An 8,647-nucleotide genomic window follows, 5' to 3' on the forward strand; every position below is an offset into this window, starting at 1 on the left:
AAGTAGAGAGTGTAAGCCACCTGACATCTAACTGTAAAGTTCTGCTACTGTACGACGTAACACGGTTATAATATGACATGACATAATGGAGTGTGAAAATATGTCCATTGAACGATCTGTAAAAATTTGAATATCGAATGCAGCAGCAAGTCCTGGAAACATGTTTACCAGATAGAACAGTTGGAAATAAGTCATATGTGTAGAGGACTAGGATATATAAATCCTAATCCCGTTACAAAAGAATGAAATGAATGGAATTGAAGGAAACAAAAACTCAATTGATGGATAAGATAAACGTGTCGTTTATTTACTGTTGAAAGAATGAATGTTTTAGATATAACACGCGTGCATGTCCGCGCGGGCGGGTGTAACCATCGTTTGTTGTGGGACTGGTGTTGTAGAAAGAAAACGAAATGTGTGTTCATCTCACTATCGTTTGTTCGTGCGTGGGAAGAGTAGTGAGTAACGTAATGAAAAATGGGAATGATAGTCCAGCGTGTAGACAAAGACAAAGGATAGAGGGTTGACATCAGTTAGCAGTCAGCTACGTGAAGGTATTCTCAGGGACAAGTTGTATATATAGAAAGAGAAAGAGTGAGAATATCAATCCAGTTCATGGAGAGAGAAAGTGTATAAAGTGTGCATACTGTTTTTTAGCCTTTTGCCCCACATAGTAGCAAGAGGCATGAGGCACGTGCCTCCCAAAAAGGAGGCGGCTGGTTCGTCGAACCTCTCAGTCCGAAAAGGAAGAAGCCGCTTATTGCTCTTTCTTTTATAGGTGTTTCCGGTGGTCTTTTGTGCATGTGTGGATTTCCTTTGAAAGGGGAAGTGACGTTGTACTTGTGTGCGTACATGTGCGTATGTTAGTGTGTGTGTGTATACACGTGAATGTGAGTATATGTATGCGAACGTTAACCTATCTACTTGTGTGTACATGTGCGCGTATGTTTGTGTGTGCGTATGTATATGACAAGTAATATAGCGTGAGATGTGAACTCGTGTTTTTGTGTGAGACTAGGAAAGGCTCGCGCATATGCCATCTACTATGACTATGCTATCCCTACAGCTACATACCTAGAAAACGGAGCCATAAAACTTTACATAGTGATATGGAACAAGAACGAGAAAGAAGCAACCTTAGTAGAAGTTAGTGTCCCCAATGATGGTGGGTTAAACAGAGTTGAGAGGGAAAAGATATCTTAAAAAGATCTCTTGGTTGAAATACCTGAGTAAGTTGGTGAAGATCCAAAAAGAATCTCTAATCTAAGAGGTCCTGCACTCTCAATCAAGATCTGACCCCTGTTCCATCACTGCAATGCCGCATCCTTTTGACTGTTTTACACATATTTTAAGAGAGTGTCCTCGTCTGAACCCTCAGTATTTGTTCTCCCTCAACATAAATATCTCCGTCTAACTCAAGAAGTAACAAATTCCCACCTCTTCACTGCAGAGGTCTTTAGGTACCAGAAAGCCTTCTATTCTAATAGTTTCTCCCCTAAAACTGCCAGACTTTGGAATGCCCTCCCTGTTTCCTACTCCCATGACTATACCAACACATTGAAATTTAAATGTAATGCAAACAGACATCTCTCTTCTCAACTCCCTACATAGTTACTCGTAGACATGGCCCTAAATAGTAGTTCCTTACATCCAATTGGCAATATACCTTGTTTGGGGTGAATAAGAATAAAAATAAGCTTCAAATGGTCAATTTTTTTTTTTTATAAAGGAGTCACCACTTATCAAGGCCCGGAGGCCACTCGAGGATCAGGGTTAATGAGTGTACAGTAGTCAATGGGAAAATGTCGTAGTATTTGTTAGTAGTGGAAATTGGGTAAATTGGGTTACTTAAGGGGACGGTTCACCAAGAATTTGTTTACATTGGGCTTGAAGACAACCATATTGTAGTCAGTTGGAAAGCAGGCAAATGGTACAGAGTTCCACAGGCGTGCAGTTCTAAGAAAGAAGCTTTGTTGATGGAATCTACATCTAGGTTTAGGCACAGATAAAGAGTGGGGGAAATTATTGATAGTAGTTTCATCTAGACAAATGTTTTTCATGAAAATCAGGTCAGGTGGGACCATAATAGAGTGGAGCTCAGACAAGCACTTGCCGTGAAAATAATGATAAAGCAGAGACAGGCTCACAAAGTTTCTTCTGTGGGAAAGAAATCCCTCACTAGGCTACAAAGTCTATTTTTAACTCTGTCAAGACGAGATGAGCTGCTTTTAAGAGCTCCTGCCCAGATGTGGCAACAGTGCTCTATACTTGGATGTACTTGGTTCTTATACATGTAGAGAATTGCATCAGCAGTGAGATATCTACTGGAGCAGTAGAACGATCCCATATGGTCAGATGGCCCAAAGAAAGAGTGAGGAAAGAAGTAAGTAGTTCAATCAGAAGCAAAGACATAGATTAAGAAATAATCTTCCCACCTTCGGCCCAATGAGCAGTAATTTATATCAAACTAGCGGGGGTACCCGGCGTTGCCCGAGTGTTTGTTTCCGGGACGGGGGGGGGGAGTTTTAAAAAATGTTATGGTAGGTAAGTAGGAAGGATCAAACCCGGAGTCATGAGTAAAAGTAGGAAAATAAAGTGTGAAAAAAAAAAAAAAAAAAAACATCTGCAACGTTAACAGTTCGGCCACCAAGAAAAGTCCATTCCAGTTGTTTAGGAAAAAAAAAAAAAAAAAAAAAAACGACTACGGTAGGTCGGCGCGAACGTGAAAATATAATGTGAATTGTCCAGCACGCTAACCACTATGCCACAGAGCACTACAGCTTAGTTTAGTGATTTTAAATAACTTCACATGAAAGAACTACGAAGCCAAACCGGTGTTCTCTTCTCAACTGTTCCTTGTGAACGATCCCCAAACGGTGTTAAATGGTGGCAGGGGGAGGAGGAATTTATTAGAGAGAAAATATTTTACCACTTCCATTGATCTTAACCGATTTTGGCCGTGACTTCTCAGCAGAAAAAGTATAGAAATCTAAGATTATCGAGGAATTTGAGAAATAATAAGCCTATAACACACCTCAGATATTGTTCTGCCGTTTGTGCATATTATATTTGCATGAAATATCTTGATTTTTAATCCTATTAATGTCAAAATCAGACGGGAAAAAATGAGTTCATTTTATTTATATAGAGATAAATAAACTTCTTGGGCATAAATGCACTTTAATTAACCGGAAGTATTTTTTGTTTTCATTTTTAGAAAAATTATACTAGAGAAAAGAAAAGAGAATCCAAAATTTAATGATTTTTTTAAACTATAATTTTAGTTTAGTTCCAAACAATTTTAGTAAAAACAAAGTAACACAACAGAAAACATTACTTAGAGAAACTTTTTTTAAATTTACTGATAAAATGTAATATTTGATATTTCAAAGTAATTAATTTGTATCTAAATAATTTTTGAAATGCCCAAATGAAATATAACGTTGAGTTTAGAATTATTATGAAATGGAATGTATTATTTTTAATTATTTAAATGTAAATTACCACAATCAAATTAGAATATTTTGAAATGTTTGCAATTGTATTTTTGTTTTAATAACTTTATTTGAAAAAGTTAAATTATGAACTTTTTTATTTGAAAAATAAAATTCTTTAATAAAATAAAAATCCTAAAAGTTAAAAAAAACATTAAATTTTAGGTTATCTCCCCTTTTCTCTAGTATAACTCTTACGAAAACAACAAAAGTAAAAATGCTTCCAGTTAGCTACAGAGCATTTGTGTTACTTCTTGTTTTCAGCTGTTTGTCTCAACTTGGTATTCTTTCGGGATATGAACAAACTTGTTTGTCGGCAGTATTTCCTTAGTCTGTCAGGGTAAGTAAAGGGACACATGCACGAATGAGCAGCTAATATGAAATGCTTATGAACTTCCGTCTGTGACACAAGGTCAAAATATAACATGTGGAGGTTGCGATAAAAATGAAAATAAGCAAGAAATGTGACAAACACAGAAATTAAATTTATATTGTTTGTATAATTCGGAACACTGTTCTCAAGTAGTGTAACACATAAAATACTAGGTAATATTCAGTTTTTTTTTAAGTGACACAGTTCTGGGGTTGAAAGTTCGATCTTCAGTGCGAGAGATATGAAGAATACAATTGTAAATTTTCTTAAAACTTCTACCAAGTAGGGTGGGACTGGAGATGTCCATTAATTTCTATAATACCTATGGACCTTGATTACATTAGCTGTATATCCACTAGTAGATATCAGGGTATGTATATATGTGCATTGGCTGAATAATAGATTAGAATGCAATGACCAAGCAAGAATAGACTGAACAATTAATTGTTTTGGTAAAGATTAGTTTCCGAGCAAAGAGAAAATATCAATTCACTAAACAACTAATCAGGTAATGCTTTAGTAGATATAAACATTAACCTCTCTTTTCTCTTAAGAAGGGCAGCTTCTGCAAGGTAGTTGGGTCACACTATGACCAATCAGACTGTCATTATATTTCCATTGAACCCTTAAATAACTATTTACAGAACCTTAGGAAATTATACAGCCGTCATTAAAAGTTTCCAGATGCCTACAAAGAAAGACATCTTCTCTCCACCCCTGTCAACTTGACAACCAAAGAAGTCTATTCTCCACTGGAAAACATACTGCTTAAAGACTTTCAGTGGCTGACCTTTCTTTATCATTACTTTCTTCACTATGACATTATTTCAACTTTTAGCAAACTACACTCGATGGTGGAGGTCACTTAAATAAATATATTATTCGTTATTTATAGAAGGGCTTTGCTTTCCTTTCATTTGATAATCCTTTCACTATAAAATATTATAGAAGTCAAGAGTAACTCCTATAACGCCAACCTGATATAGGTAAGTTGAAATAGAAATAGAACAAAAAATATAGAAAGAACATTACACAAATCCAAGGAAACTGAAACAGCCAAATCCATAATATTACTTCTACTCTACATCCACCCCAGCAAAAAAAAAAAAAAAATAGATTGGTTGCACCAGACTCTGCTAATACCACACAAAATGGTTGTGAAGAACCAGAAAGATCAAGAAGGGTGAGTACTATTCAGGCATTCATTGAAAAGGTGCAGAGAGTATTGAAATTTAGGAAAGCTTATTATAACTCAGATCCTAAGAGAATGTTAACAGTCATTATTGCTGAAAAGGACTTGTGTGACAATCCTCCTCCTCCTCCTCCTCCTCCTCCTCCTACTCCTACTACTACTACTACTACTAGCGAAATTTGGAAAACAAAAAATTCGATTCAAACAAAAAATAATGGCATCTACTGGCTTTTTGCATCAATTTCAACTAAAAGCAATGATAACCACTTAATTGATGTGTCAAAAGTAAATATTACCACATTATTAAAAAAAAAACATGAGTTTTCGATTATTGTAAAAAAGGCTGTCATATTGTTTTGGAAACACATGACATATTAGCAAGGGAAGTAACTCAATTATGCTAAAAACAAGGCAAGTAGCTCATATTTTTTATTGTTAATGCACAATTTCTGAAAAAATTGGCAAGAGTTACATGCTATTTAATTTCCTTTGGAACTCTCTGGAGCTTTTAGGCAAACATTTTATTTTAGCTAATTTTTGTCAAAAAATGTTTTCTTTAATAATTTTTTCTGCCTTATTGTTTTTCGTAATTTTTGGATATATGTATTACTGTAACATGACAATTAAGTAGAGACTATTGGTTTATCTTGAAATTCAGTATCAAATATTTCAAATTTTGCTTTTATAGTTTTGTTGCATAAAAACTCTTAGTGAGACAAAATGGTAAACCACATAATAAGTGAATGCAGCAAACCATCCTAAAAAGAATACAAGGAGAGTTACAACTTTGTAAATGAGGCAAACGACTGCACCTCAAACATGTGGACAAATGGCACACACACAAACTGGAGAGAGTACTAGAAAACGAAAACCATAAACTCCTTTAAGACATGGAGGTACAAACAGATAAGCTCATTCAAGCAAGAAGACAGACGTCGTAAGAATTAACAAGAAGGAAAGAAAGTGCCAAACTATAGATTTTGCCGTCTTAACAGTCCTCAGGGTGAACATCAAAGAGACAGAAAAATTAAACAAATATGTGTCACTTGCCAGAGAACCAAAAGGAATATGAAACATGAAGAAAATCAATATAATACCAATAATTATAGAAGCACTAGGAACAGTTCAAAAAGAACTTGAAAGAAATTGGAATCAAGGGTAAGACTGATATACATTAGACAGTAATACTAAAAACAAACTTTTAAAGAAAATGCAGAAAATAATCCACATGAGGTAAAAATGCTAACTGGCCACATAGAAACTACAAAAGAAGCAAAATAAAAAGATAAAAAAACATCATATGGGGAAAAAAACAGAAAAATCAAAATTGTAAGTTAATTACCTCTACCCACCCCTCCTAAAAAATTGTAGTGTAGGCATTGACTGGCACCACACCAAATTGTTGAGAAGGATTAAAGAGAATTGAAACCCCCAGGAGAGAAAGCACTAATCAGACCTCCACTGAATAAGTGTGAAGAGGACTGGGACCTGGGGGAGGCTTACTGCCACTCAAATTCCAGTGTTGATAAATGGTCATTGTCAGCAAGAAGTCAATGGCAACTAGCTGTTGCGATAACACAAATTCATTTGCAAAAGTTATCGAAAGAGGTAATGAGTATTGGAAATCTAGGAAGACTTGTTGACACTCAGAGCCCAGGTTGGTCTAAAAAGGTAAGTCTCTGATGATGGTCTGTGTGAAAATTCCTAGTGAGTAATTATAATAATATAATATATAAAAGGCTATATGTCTGTCTGTCTGTCTGTCTGTCTTTATATTTTCAAACTCTATCTCCTCCAAAACTAAAAGTCAGAAAGCGGCGCTAGGGGACTTTTTACAGGACGTTCTTTTATGGGTCTTTAGTCAGTTAAAATTGTTTTTAAGGGTCAAAAATAGGTAAAAATTGAAAACATAGTTAAACATTTTGTACATATTCATCTTAGTTTATTTTTAATTTTTTATTTTTAATCGGCTTATTGCCACCCAGGCTTCAGGGAACATCACTTCTTCTTGTTAGTGAGTAATCTCTGATGATAACTTATGTGAGAACTCCTAGTGAGTCTAAATAATAATAATAGATTTCAACATTCCAGCATTTCACAGGATGAAAATCGAGGTGTGGGGGTCGCCTGGCCTTTTTTTGGGAACTGACTTCCTCCACAAATAATAAAAATAAAAATAAGAAATCTTATGTGCAACACAAACGGAGGTTTATTTCTGGAATAGAAATAACAAACAATAACAAGTTAAAACATAGTTCTCAATATTTCAGAGTTCCTTTTTTTGAGTTCATATGAAAGATGGAGAGTCTCTTTTTTGTGTTCTTTGAATGTTCAAATTTGTAACATTGACAATATTAATGTTCGTCTGTTAAAAGAGAGTATTAATGCGCGGAGCAGTGGAAATGAAATAATTGATGTTTGCACGCGTGGTAAGTCCATATGAGAAAGCGTTGAATGAGTCGGAAAGTTTAAAGAGACGAAAGGAATGCTCGAAAGGCTAAGAGACTAAAGAGATAGATTTTGTGTTTGTGCATGTTTATATTCGATTTGATCGGCTCCAAACGAGCTCTAGAAAATCAGTTTTAAAATGTGTCCTAGGAGGAATTCCATTGGATGGAAGACATCACATGGGGTGCTTTCAACTAGGTCCGCACCTTTGGTATATAAAGGTCACGCCGGAATTTGCGTGGGTGTCATTTTTCATTTTTTTAACGCGCCGAAACAATCAATTGCACTGCGCGCCTAAATTGTATTTAATGATTTTAAATTTGAATATTAAACTGTGTCAACTGGCACAGAGGTAACAAACAAACTAACCAAGCATGTGTAGCTTGCTACAGAGTTGGAGACATATATAACACACAAAAAAAAATAACTGCAATACTAATAATTGTAGGAACACTAGGAACAGTTTAGAAAAACGTGGGAAAAAAAACGCTGTGCAATTCTAGGAGGTCCATTCTCCAAAGTTTTGCCTTGTCCCTTTGAGAAGGGATTATTTTATTGCTACTCGCCTGAGATGCCCTGCCAGAGAGTGCCAACAGGATTGCTCAAGCCTTTTTTTGCAAGTCAGAGTGCTCTTCTTCTAGGGCACTGACTTTTAAAATTCCATTTTATTACCCTCGTGTCACATCATTCCACTGTGAGATAAATGATTGACCAACTATAGGTAAGTTGAAATAAAATAGTAACATGTCAACACAATTAAAAGTATTAATCTCGTTCTTTTTACGTCATCTCTTTATCGATTAACATTTGACTGCTTTGTGAGATTGCAAAATAATCTCAAATGCATTTAGGTGCCCCAGTGATGATTGCTGTCTTAATTGTCGATTTCAAGATTCTTACTCATCAGATCAGCTCGGACAGCCTTCGGGCCCAGATCAAAGTGTAGGTCCTTGAGTTTAGCGACTATTTGGCCGACTCTCCCCGCTAGAGCGGCTAGTTGCGAGGGCCAGGTGACGGAGCGGGAGGTTTTTACTGCGCTGAAGCAGGTCAGCTGTGACACATCGCCGGGACTCAATGGTCTGCCATACGAACTGTATTTGAGGCTGTCGCCCATGTTTCTGCCTCTTCTGACGGATGTGT

This window comes from Euprymna scolopes, chromosome 5 (genome assembly GCF_053919585.1).
Source record: "Euprymna scolopes isolate OS-2025 chromosome 5, ASM5391958v1, whole genome shotgun sequence".
NCBI classification, from domain to species: domain Eukaryota; kingdom Metazoa; phylum Mollusca; class Cephalopoda; order Sepiida; family Sepiolidae; genus Euprymna; species Euprymna scolopes.